Source organism: Pleurodeles waltl, chromosome 6 (genome assembly GCF_031143425.1).
Source record: "Pleurodeles waltl isolate 20211129_DDA chromosome 6, aPleWal1.hap1.20221129, whole genome shotgun sequence".
Lineage (NCBI taxonomy): Eukaryota > Metazoa > Chordata > Amphibia > Caudata > Salamandridae > Pleurodeles > Pleurodeles waltl.
The window spans coordinates 1,608,589,361-1,608,602,820 of NC_090445.1; the positions used below are offsets into that span (position 1 = coordinate 1,608,589,361).

Consider the following 13,460-nt stretch of genomic DNA (forward strand, 5'->3'; position numbering starts at 1 on the left):
GCCGAGCCCGTAAATGTTTACAGAACTGCACTGACTTTGGTATGTGCTCCAACTAGACAATATGGCCCACCTCAAAGTGAATGAAAACCAGTTAACTGGGCCTTTTGTGGGAAAAAAAAGAAGAATAAAAAAACAGTTGACTTAACTGTGGCAGGTCTTTTAATTTAAGTAGAGTGACTTGGAAATTAGCAACTTTATATACAATGACGTACAATTTTTTTTGGTCCTGGAAACCATCTGTATCTTAATTCCACTGTCCATTGTGTTGACCAGTCTTAAACCACTGCAAAATTTGGATGCAGGCCCCAGCAGTTTATTCATTAATCTCTTAAGTTAACTTTTTCCCTTTTTGAGGATAGTGTAATAAACTAGAATCTTTCTGACATGGTTGTCCCCACTTTTTGCCGGGTGTCAGTGTGGTTTGACTGTAGTAAACTGGGATCCTGGTAACCAGGACCCCTAGTGTATATAGTACTTGGGTACCCAGGGCATTAGTAGACCAGGGGTCCCCCATGAGCTGCAGCATTTATTGTGGCACCCATGAGAGCCCGTGCAAACTGTGTCTACAGGCTGCCATCGCAGCTTGTGTGAAATGGTGCATGCACCTTTCACCCCAGATATATGGTTTACCTTATGTCAAGGTCATTGCACTCTCACCCTTTAAGTCACTCCTAAGGTAGGCTCTCCTTCCCAAGGTCAGGGTGCATGGTTCTAAGTGTGAGCGTAGCCCTACTTGAGCAGAGGTACCCCTACAAACTGCAGACTCCATTTACTGGCCGTTGTAAGTGCAGGGAAGCCATTTTAAGGTATGTTGTGAACACTGGTCGTCACAAGTTGTCCAACTAAATAATGGCATCACTGAACCTAGTCATGTTTAGTATTAAACATGCTGAAATCATGCAACTACACAAATTCTAGTGTTATTTGCATGATACATGTACTGTGGGGGTTCTTTAGATGATCCCCCCCATGTCTGCCTGTACAGACGTGCAGGGTCTCCCTTATAGCCAGTGCTGCCGTTGACCCAAGACACTGTTCTGCCCTCCTGCTGCTGAGCCTAACTCAGGCAGGGGGAAGACAGAACAAAGGATTTCCTGTATAGGAGAGGTTCTTCCTTCGAAATAAGGAAGTCAGGGCTATGGTAGGGGTGCTCCTGAATGCCACCAGACTACATTGCAGGGCACATTTAGTGACCTCTTTGCATAAACCAGTTTTCTTCAGTGCAGGAGCCTCTGGCTCCTTCTGTGGTGCGATATTGCACAAAGGAAAAGGGAGTGACCACCCCACTGTCCAGCTCCTCCCCTAGGGAGGTGCCCAGAGCTCTGTCAAGTGGCCACATGATTCTGCCATCTTGGCCCCTGGGAGCATCTGAATGGTGGTATCACTGACACCACCTGCCTCCCTCCAATAGGTGGGTCACTGTATAAGCTGTCCAACCGCCCTTCCTGGTTATTTAAGGCCCCCCTGAGGGCGGGACCATAGATGCTGCAACCCTTAGGGACCCTCCCGATCCACAGTGCCCTTCGTGCCACTGGTACCTCTTTACAAGGGACTTGGCTGTATGCCAGGGGTGTGCCAATTGTGGAAACAATTGTACACTTTTGGGAAAGAACGCTGGTGCTGGGGCCTAGTTAGCAGGATACCAGCACACTCTGCCAAGTCAGCATCAATAACAGGCACAAGTGGGGGAGTAACCATGACAAAAGGGTCACTTTGCTACACAACCCCCTCCCAAACAAAAGAGGATGAGACTAACCTTTCCCATGAGACTCTTCATTGTCTAAGTGGAAAAACATGGAATGGCCATCTGCATTGGCACTGAAATAGACCATTCCATTTAGGGAGATGGACCACCTCAAAAGTTCACCTTTCATTTGCATTAGCTATTTGTGAGGTCTGTGGTCAGTTTGTACATTGAAGTGAGTAGCACACAAGTATGGTTTCAATGTTTTAAGGGAGCAAACCACAGCAAAGGCCTCTGTCTCAATGGCACTCCAACGCAGTTCCCTGGGGCGTAACCCCCTGCTAATGAAAACAACAGGCTGGTCATGGCCATCGTTGTTGGTTTGGGACAGGACTGCTCCTATCCCCAGTTCAGATGCATCTGCCTGCACAATGAACTGCTTAGAGTAGTCTGAAGCTTTAAGAACTGGTGCTGAGCACAATGCCTCCTTCAGTGTGTCAGAGGCCTTTTGACTACTAACAGTCCACTTTACATTCTTGGGCATCTTCTTAGAAGTTGGTTCTTTGAGGGGGTCTCAATGGATCCATACCCCTTCATAAACCTCCTGTTATAACTAGTCAACCCAAGGAATGCCTTGACTTCAGTCTGGGTTTTAGGAGCTTCCCAGACCAGAATAGTCTGGATCTTGGGTTGTAAGGGTTGAGCTTGGCCTCCACCTACAAGGTGGCCCAAGTATACAAGAGTGCCCTGCCCTATCTGACATTTGGATGCCCTAATTGTGAGGCCTGCAGGGCGCAGAGCCTGCAAAACCTTCCCCGGGTGGACCAGGTGATCCTGCCAGAAGGAGCTAAAGACAGCAAAATCATCTAGCAGTTAGGCTTAGCAGAGGGTAGGGCAAAGCCTTTGTTGTACACACATAGTCAAGAAATGAGGCACACACTCCATGACTAACTCCAGGCTGATTGTGGTTATACAGCAAAAAATATTTTTGTTACTTTATTACTAGAGCCAGAAGAACTTTGTTGCAGGTAAGTACAGTTGTCAGTAGGTATCATATGTGTATCAAATGTACTTTGTTTGGGTTTTGTAGAGTGAGGTGGATGTGCTAGCACAGAAAACAGGTAAGTACATGCCTTACGATTCCAGTCTTCGGGAATTAGGATGTCCACACTTCAAAGTTTAGGCCCAAAAGTGCACCCCCAGCAACACGCCGCTGGCTGGGTGCAGAGGTCAAAGTTGGTGTGTTTCCAGTGGAATCTTATGAGAACTAGGAGGAGCTTGGTAGAAAACAGATTGCAGGTAAGTACCCGTGGTTCCAGGGCACAGGCCTGGGGAGTTTAGGTCAGCACTAAAAGGGCCACAAGATCACACAAAACACACACCCTTAGCAGCACTGGGACGGCCTGGTGCAGAGTGCAAACACAGAGCTGGGCGCCCAGTGCTTTTCAACAGGGGGACCCCATGGGTCACAAAAGTTGCTGCAGGCTGGGTCCTGGGGGGGCAGTTCTGAGAAACCAAAGGCTGGGCATACAGTTGAGCGCCTTTGGGTTTAGGCTGCAGGCGTCATTGTGTTGGCCAGGCGATGCCAACACAGGATAGACCAGAGATCGGAATCTCCTAGGGACCTTCTCTGGACCTGTGGGCCAGCTGGACTCAGGCCATGGGCATCTGGTGAAAAGTGGACAGGGCTTGCGAATCCAGGACGGTTCTGGAGTCCTTTTGGAGATTTCTTCTGGACAGGGCAACTGTCCTTGAAGTTCTTAGTCATCTGCTGGGCAGGCAGTTCTCGGAGGTCTCTGCAGGAGCAGAGGTGGCCCTACGAACTCCAGCCAACTGCACTGGTCTTAAGTGCGGGGAAGCCATTTTACCCGTGTACTGGACACAGGTGTGTCAAGCTACATAATAGTAACTCCGAAACTGGGCATGTTTGGTATCAAACATGTCAGAATCATACCCCAATACTGTTGCCAGTATTGGTTGTATGATTTCATGCACTGTGGGGCTTCATAGAGGACCACCAGCATTGCTCCTACCAGTCTTCTGGGGTTTTCTGGGCAGCCTGTGCTGCTACCACCCCTCAAACAGGTTTCTGTCCTCCTGCTGATTGTTCTGCCTGAGCTGGACAAAGGATTTCCTGTGGGTGCAGGAGGTAACACCCTTTCCCTTGCACATAGGTGTTAAATCGCTTGGTGCCCTCCTTGCATAAACTGGATTGCACAAGTGGACCCCCGATCCCTGCTCTGGTGCAAAACTGAACAAAGGAAAGGGGAGTGACTACTCCCCTGTCCATCACCACCCTGGGGTGGGGGTGGTGCCCAGAGCGCCTCCAGGTGACCACTTGATTCTGCAATCTTGAATCCATGGTGGGCAGGGGCTCCGGGGAGCATCTGAGTGGCCAGGTCAGGTAGGTGACGCCACACTTACCTCCTGATAGGTGGTCACCAATCCCCCTACCTGGGCTATTTAGGTGTTCCCTCTTGGGTGTGTCCTCAGATTTGTCATGAAAGATTCCAGCAGGACTCCTCTGCATCATTTACTTCATCTTCTGGCCACTGGGACTGCAACTGGACCCTCCAGGCACCGATAGTCTGAAACTTTAGCAACAACTCCCCTCTGCAACATTGTTTCTCTGGCTCCTTCCAGAAACTGCAACATTTCCCCGGCTGTGCATCCCCTGAGGGTGGCAAGTCTTCAGCCTGCACAAGAAGCAAGAAGGAATCTTCCTTGGAGTGAAGAAGTCACTCCCCTGCATCAATGACCGGCTGCGTGGATCTGCTCTCCTCCGGAAGTGTGTGGATCCTGTCTCACAGGTGGTGGTCTGAAGTGGTCCCCTTGGTCCTCTGTACCAGCTGTCCAACTTAGGAGATGGTAAGTCCTTACCTCTCCTTGCAGGACAGTACCCCTGTGCACCTAGACTCTTGTAGCCATCAATGCTTGTTTGCGCCTCCTCCAAGGGATCTTCAGGCTCCAAGTAGCCCTGGCCTCCAGCACTCTTCCCTTCAAAGCACAGTCTCCTGCCTGCTGCTCCAGCGATGTGGGACTTCTCTCCAGGTGTGCTGAGTGGGCTTCACTGTGACTCATGTGCCTGCTGCCTGTGAGTTGCCTGTGGGGGCTGCATCCTCGACTTCCGGTTCTCCTCACTGCTGAGAGTCGCCAGGGACTCCCCTTCTTGGGTTGTCTTCCCGGTACACAGCAGCTCTTTAACTCTTCTTCTGCAACTCTTGCCTTTGCCAAGGCTTGGTGGTGTTTTTTCCACACCACTGACTGACTGAAACTCTTCTTCCGATGTGGGACATTGACTGCATCACTTGGAACTCTTCTCCTCCTCCTGTGCTGCATAGCCGACTCCTGGTTATCACCATCGACCTGGTCCTGCATTGTCAGAATAGTGCGTAGTGGCTCCTGCCCCAACCAGACACTACAACTGGAACTGGACTTTGTCCACTTCATTTGCAGGTCCTCTGCTGTCAGGATCCATCTTCTGTTTTTTCCAGTCTTACTTGGGTCTTGCATAGTCCTTTTACAAAGTTTACCTGTGGGTTTGGGGAAAAACAGGTACTTACTTCCTCTACTGGTTGCTTAGGGGCACTCTGGTACTTACCGTTTGGGGTTCCTAGTTCCTCCAGTTCTTCTCTACAGATTCCATTTACTTAGTATATGGGTTGGTCTCCCCCTAGGGTCTCCATTATTTTCTGGTATTTCACTACTTCCTATGCCCGTTCCTGATTTCTAATGTGTATATAAGTGTTTACTCACCTGCTAGTAGAGTATTACCTACACAGTATTGTGTTACTATAATAAAGTGCCTTTATTTTTGTAATACTGTGTGTAAGTGGTGTGTGACTATAGTGGTATTGCATAAGCTTTGCATGTCTCTAGAAAAGTCTTGGCTGCTCATCCACAGCTACATCTAAAGAGCCCTGGCTTCCTTAACACTGTCTACTCCTCACTAATAGGGGATACCGGGACCTGTTATAAGATGATAACCCCATATGTGCTCACCCCACACCAGGCTAGCTTCCTACAAGTACAACAACCAAGGGTGTAGCTGGGTTCACCTTGTGTACTGCAGTGGACTCTGGCCTAGACAGAGAAACCATTGAGGCGGTATTAATATCTGGGGGTGGCATTGACCTTGTCACTCTGACTGCCTGCTCTCCTAATATGAGGCCCACCGTATCAATTATATTGAGCCAGAGGGGGTTTCAGGGACACAGGTGCCAGTGTCACCATGGTGACTGAAACACTGGTGTCTCCCGAGCAACTCCTACTTTGTCAAAATGACCAAGTAACCAATTCTGACAACATCACTAAGTGCTACCCCTTGGCAGTTGTCATCTTTAGCTGGTGGAGACGGGTTGGGTGTTTACTGATCCTAAAAAAAGTTGTAATTTCTTCTTCATTACCTGTAGAATGTGGGAAATGATTTGGAGACCTCAGACTGGGCTGAAGTGATGTTACAGGCCAATGCAGCAATACTGGGCATCTCTGAAAGTGTTTTTGTAGATATACAGGCAAGGCCAAGAAACAGGGAGAGCAAGGAGCACTGGAGCCTGGAATAATGGCACCGGGAGCTCCCTAAAAGAGAGACAAGAAGGGTAAGAAATTATCCTCATCCCAGTCCTCATGTGAGGGTCAGCTTCAGGGAGATGATCTTGCCCCCCCTGTGAGGAACCTATTTCAGAGGAGCTTGGGCCTGACACCGCAGAGCTCTTGGGTGCAGGAGGACCCTCCAGGGAGTAATTGAATCTGGAGTTGAAATCCTGCCCCTCTCTTGAAGGCCTCAGACAGCACGCTGTGACACAAGAGGGAGGGGATGTCGGTGGGTCCCACAGGACCTACTGGGAAAATGGTCTTCGTTACTGTGAGGCTAGGGACCCTAGTCCTGGTGCCTCCTGGCGGTTGGTCATACCTCAGCAGTTTTTAATGACATTCCCCTTGCTGGACATCTGGGACAAAACAAGACTTAGGCAGACTTTTCCCACACTTTCCCTGGCCCCACATGTTTGAAGACAGCAAGGAATTTTGTCCCTCCTGTGTCACCTGCCAAGCCAGTGGCAAGTCAGGTGGCACTACAATGCCCCCCTTAATTCCACTATCAGTGCTTGGGGTACATTGTTAGAGGGTCGGGATTGATATTGTTGGTCCCCTTGCCCCTTCTAAAGCACTTGGAAACAGGTTTATAGTGGTGGTGGTCGGCATGCCACCAGATAGCCAGAGGCCATTCCCCTTAAGAGCACCTGTGTGGTTTCCTTTTACTCCCACTACTCAATTTACTCCCCTAGGTGGGGGCCCTGTGTTCACATTTCACTTTCTTAGTATATGGTTTGGGCAATCCCTAGGGCTACTATTGCTTATTGCTATTTTACACTGTTTTCCAACCTTTTTATGCCTGTTACTGTTTCATTTTTTAGTGTGTGTGTGACATTTAGTGTTGGGCTCGGAGTGTTACAAGTTGTTTTTCTTCGAAAAAAGTGTTTTTTAGTCACAGGATCGAGTGACTCCTCTTCTGTTCCATTGTGCATGGGCATCGACTCCATGTTAGATTGTTTTCTTTCCGCGTCGGGTTTGGACGTGTTTCCTTTCGCTCCGATAGTTCGATTCGGAAAACTTTGAAAACGCTTGATTTTCGTCGGTATCTTATCGATCGGGTTTACATCTTCTATCGACACATCAGTACCGTCGGAAAAGACATCTCTACTCGCCCTTCGGGGCGCGTGCGCCCAACTCTGGCCTGGTCGTGCTGACCGCGTGGAAGCCTCATGGATCGGACTCCGTTCTGATTCTGTCCTCGGTGCCACGCGAAATTCCCTTATACAGACCAACACCTTGTCTGTAATCTTTGCTTTTCCCCAGAACATCAGGAAGAAAATTGCGAGGCCTGCCGATCCTTCCGATCTAAAAAGACACTTCAAGACAGAAGAGCACAAAGGCTCGAGATTGCGTCCAAAAGCTCCAACATCTCAACGTTGAAGAGGAAGAAATCATGCAGACAGCAGGCTCCGTTCGAGTTTCCGACTCTGACCAGGAATCTGAGGAAGACAGACCGGTCACGGCAGGACAACACGTGAGTACCCCTGCCCTTTGTACCATCACTAAGACCGAAATATAAGGACTCGGGTACGCCACTGCCAGAAGACCATGGCTCGACCCGAAAGAAGACATCCGGAGACCAAACTGCCAGTTTGTCACCGAAAAAGTCCACTCCTCCGAAACCATCGAAGTCGACGAAAGACTCTGTATCCAACGGTACCGAAAAAGCCGGCTTCGGGCCAAAAAGAGCAGGTTACTCCGAGGAGCATGGACTTTCTAAGACACTCAAAGAAAGCCACAAAAACTGTGAAGAGGACTCGAGTACAGCCAATACCTGAAGTAATGGACGAAAGGCAAGCCAGGATTCATATTCACAAAGAAACCGGCAGAATCCTACCAGCACCTCCTCTAAAACCTAAGAGGAACTTAGCCTTTCAGGAGGAATTGGACACTACTCAGCCTCCAGCTAAAGTGCCAAGGCCAAAGGAGAGACCACCACCTCCTCAATTTTTTTTTTCCTCCTCACTCTCCACACCTGCATATCTCTCCTCCTACCAGTCCTACACTAATGCAGCCACCATCACATTCGTTTGACTCGCAACAAGACAATGTAGACCCATGGGATCTTTATGATCCAGATCCCATTCCCGACAATGACCCAGAATGCTATCCCTCTAAGCCTTCACCATCTGAGGATAGTAGAGGGTACAATCAGGTTTTAGCTAAGGCAGCAGGATACCATAGTGTCACCATGCACACTGAACCGTTGGAGGACGATTTTTTGTTTAATACACTCTCCTCCGCACATTCATCATACCAGTCGCTCCCTATGCTCCCCGGCATGCTAAAACACGATGATCAAATATTTAGCGAGCCAGTTAAAGCAAGAATAATTACTCCCAGGATAGAGAAGAAATACAAGCCACCTCCCTCTGATCCTGTCTACATAACTCTACACCTCCCTCCAGACTCAGTATTAGTAAGCAGTGTCAGAAAGAGGGCAAACACAGTCATCTGGTGATGCACCCCCACCAGACAAAGAGAGTAGGATATTTGATGCTGCAGGGAAGAGAGTTGCATCCCAGGCAGCCAATCAGTGTAGAATAGCCAACTCACAGGCGTTGTTGGCTAGATATGACAGGGCCCATTGGGGTGAGATGCAAGACATAATTCAGCATCTCCCCAAGGAACATCAAAAAAGGGGCTAGCAAATAGTAGAGAAAGGGCAAGCCATCACCAATAACCAGATTAGGTCTGCCCTAGACGCAGCAGACACAGCGGCCAGGAGTGTCATTACTGCTGTAACAATAAGGAGGCATGCATGGCTCAGGTCCTCTGGTTTCAAACCCGAAATCCAACAAGCGGTATTGAACATGCCGTTCAATGAAAAAACAACTTTTCGGCCCAGAAGTGGACACTGCAATTGAGAAATTGCGTGAGGATTCAGACACCGCAAAAGCTATGGTTGCACTATACACCACACCATACAGGGGATTCTTTCGGAAACCTCAGTTTAGAGGGGGATTTAGAGCTCAAACAGCAGAGGCATCCACACATCGCAGGCAAAACCAGCCTACCAACCTCAATACCAACGAGGTGGTTTTAAGGGCACATATGGAGGGCAGTATCCCAAAAGTAGAGGGAAAATCAAACCTCTAAACAAACCTCACAGCACACTAAACAGTGACTTGTTTCATCCCCTTCCACTCCACATCTCCCCTGTGGGAGGAAGACCACAAAAGTTCACACCAATTGGCAAAACATTACCACAGACAATTGGGTACTATCAATTATCCGCATTGGTTATTGCCTAGAATTGATACAAACTCCCCCAATCATTCCACCAAAACCACACAAATTATCCACAGAACACATCAGTGTGTTACAGGAAGAAGTCAAATCTCTATTACTCAAACAAGCAATAGAACCCGTGCCACAATATCAAAAAGGGTCAGGAGTTTACTCACTATACTTCCTCATTCCCAAAAAGGATGGCACCCTAAGACCAATATTAGGTCTCAGAAATATATCCATATATCCAAAATATAATCGCACAGATACAGACAGGTCAACAGTACACTGTCAGATTTGTCATGAAAATGTTAGGGATGATGGCATCATGTATTGCAATTGTTCCACATGCAAGACTAAACATGCAGCCCTTACAACAGTGCCTTGCACAACAATGGTCACAGGCACACGGTCAACTTCAAGATCTAGTGTTGATAGACCGCCAAACATACATGTCCCTTTAGGGGTGAAATTCCACAAATCTAAACAAAGGGCGGCCATTTCAAGACCCTGTTCCTCAGACCATAATTACAACAGATGCATCAATGATTGGTTCGTGAGCTCACCTAAAAAATCACAACATCCAAGGACAATGGGATGCCCAACACAAACAGCTACACATAAATCACTTAAAGTTGTTAGCTGTCTTCCTAGCACTCAAAGCTTTTCAGCCTCTTCTCACTCAGAAGAATGTCCTGATCAAAACAGACAACATGGCCACCATGTATTACCTAAACAAGTAAGGAGGAACACATTTGTCCCAACTCTCCCTCCTAGCTCAAACAATTTGGAAATGGGCAATACACAACCAGATTCAACTCGTAGCACAACACATTCTAGGGATACACAACCAACTCGCAGATGTTCTCAGCAGAAATCATCAACAAACACACAAGTGGGAGATTCACCCTCAAGTACTTCAAAAATACTTTCAACAGTGGGGAACATCAAAAATAGATCTGTTCGCCACTAGTGAAAATGCCAAAGCTCTGCATCCAGACACCCACATCCCGTATCCAAGGGCAATGCTCTATGGATCAATTGGTCAGGGATATTTGCTTACGCTTTTGCCCCTCTCCCACTCATTCCATTTGTAGTCAACAAATTGCAACAAAACACACTCAATGTGATACTCATAGCACCAATATGGGCCCGTCAACTGTGGTACTCAACATTATTAGACCTATCAGTAGTACCACACTCCAAACTCCCAAACAGACCAGACCTGTTGACACAAAACAAAGGGCAGATCAGACACCTAAATCCCAACACACTCAATCTGGCGATTTGGCTCCTGAGGTCATAGAGTTTGGGTATTTACAACTACCATCAGAATGTTTAGACATGAATAAGCAAGCAAGAAAACCCACTACTAGACGGTGCTATGCTAACAAATGAAAAAGATTTGTATATTACTGTCAATCTAAACAGATTGCCCCTCTTACAGCATCAATACAAGATATTGTGTGCTATTTACTTCATTTACAAAAATCTAATTTAGCATTCTCTTCCATAAAAATACATCTTACTGCAATTTCAGCATATTTACAAAATATACAGCACAACTCTTTATTTAGGGTTCCTGTAGTTAAAGCCTTCATGGAAGGCTTAACCACATCATTCCACCCAGGACACCTCCAGTTCCTTCTTGGAATTTAAACATAGCGCATACGCGACTTATGGGCCCACCACTTGAACCTATGCACTCATGTCAAATGCAATTCTTAACATGGAAGGCTGCTTTCCTAGTCGCAATTACATCGTTGCGAAGAGTGAGTGAGATTGAAGCTTTCACTATTGAAGAACCGTTCATACAAGTACACAAATATAAAGTTGTACTACGAACGAACCCCAAATTTCTTCCAAAAGTAGTATCACATTTTCATATCAATCAAACAATGGAACTACCAGTCTTCTTCCCACAGCCAGATTCTGTGTCAGAAAGAGCTCTACATACATTATACATTAAAAGAGCACTAATGCACTATATAGATAAAACAAAACCATTCAGAAAAACTAAACAGCTGTTTGTAGCCTTTCAAAAACCTCATACAGGTAACCCCATTTCAAAACAAGGATTAGCAAGATGGATAGTAAGATGCATCCAAACATGCTATGTTAAATCCAAAATGCAACTCTTAGTTTCTCCAAAAGCACATTCCACGAGGAAGAAAGGTGCTACAATGGCTTTTTTTAGGAAATATACCAATGGCTAAAATATGTAAAGCAGCTAATTGGTCAACACCACGTACATTCACTAAACACTATTGTGTAGATGTTTTAGCAACACAGTAGGTCAAGCTGTACTCAGAAAATTATTTCAAACAACTTCAGCTCCTTCATGCTAACCACAGCATAGACTACAACTGCTTTGTAGTCTATGTACAGCATGTGTATCTGCAGCTACACATGCCATTCAACGGAAAAGTCACTTACCCAGTGAACATCTGTTCGTGGCATGTTCCGCTGCACCTCCCCGGCTGCCTGTAGTTGTTTAAGTTAACATATGTACATATGTAGATATATATATGTTCAATGGCATGTGTAGCTGCAGATACACATGCTTTGCACATCCCGCCATCTAGTGTTGGGCTCGGAGTGTTACAAGTTGTTTTTCTTCGAAGAAGTCTTTTCGAGTCACGAGATCGAGGGACTCCTCCCATTTCGGCTCCATTGCGCATGGGCGTCGACTTCATCTTAGATTGTTTTTTTTCCGCCATCGGGTTCGGACGTGTTCCTTTTCGCTCCGGGTTTCGGTTCGGAAAGTTAGTTAGAATCTCGGAAAAATCGTCGGTATTGTTTGCGTTCGGTATCGGGTTAGTTATAACAGATCGACACCGACTTTTGAAGAGCTCCGGTGGCCCTTCAGGGTTTTTTTGATCCCCGTCGGGGCCTGGTCGGCCCGCCCACGTGTCTCTTCAAGGCTGATGGAACAGACCCCATTCCGCTTCTGCCCAAAATGCCATAACAAGTATCCATATACAGATCAGCATCTGGTCTGTAACTTGTGTTTGTCGCCAGAACACAAGGAAGATACTTGTGAAGCCTGTCGAGGGTTTCGGTCCAGGAAGACATTAAGAGACCGAAGAGCAAGAAGACTGCAAATGGCGTCGGCGCCGACAGGACAAAGGCATTTGGAGGAGGAAGAAGAAACCTTCTCTATCCAGGAGTCGGACTCGGACGAGGTCGATCCCGAAGAAACGCCTAAAACCGTGAGTAAGACTTCGAAACATAAAACTCACGAGAAGACCACAAAAGCCCAGGGGACGCCACCGCCAACAGGCCATGGCTTAACCCGAAAAATAGGTGACCGATCATCGGCACCGAAAAAGGGCACGCTGGTGTCGAAGTCATCCAACTCCGGTCGAGATACCGGCACACAGCAATCTCGGGCCCGAGACAGCGGCTCCGAGCAAGTTCGGCACCGAGACAGTGGCACCGAAATGGGTCAGCACCGAGAGACCACGACGCCGAAAACGAAGAAAGTTTCGTCGGAGCCCAAAAAGGCGACCGAAAAGGTTTTGATTCCGAAACATCCAGCCTCGGAACCGAAATCAGGTTCCTACACAGAGGAACAGGGATTGTCCTCCCAAATGCAAGGACATAAGTTCGGACAAGAACTAGAATCAATGGAGCCAGACTACACTCAAAGGAAGCTCCACATTCAAAAGGACACAGGGAAGATAAGCACTCTTCCACCAATTAGAATGAAAAGAAGACTTGCCTTTCAAGAAAAGGACAAGCAGCCACAGGCAAAGGTGGCAAGACAAACAACTCCGTCACCATCTCCACCAACATAAATGCACACATCACCGGTAGCCACTCCACCACTGATGCAATCCCCGACTCATACTGCAATGAGTCAAGATGATCTGATGCATGGGACCTTTATGATGCTCTGGTATCAGATAACAGCCCAGACTGTTATCCAGCGAGACCGTCGCCACCTGAG

General features: G+C 47.4%; 1 protein-coding gene across 15 annotated transcripts in view; it reads left to right on the forward strand.

Moving 5' to 3' along the window:
- The window catches only part of EHMT1 (euchromatic histone lysine methyltransferase 1), an 800,236-nt gene that overhangs the window by 602,101 nt on the left and 184,675 nt on the right, over positions 1-13,460 (forward strand). The window lies entirely within an intron of this gene.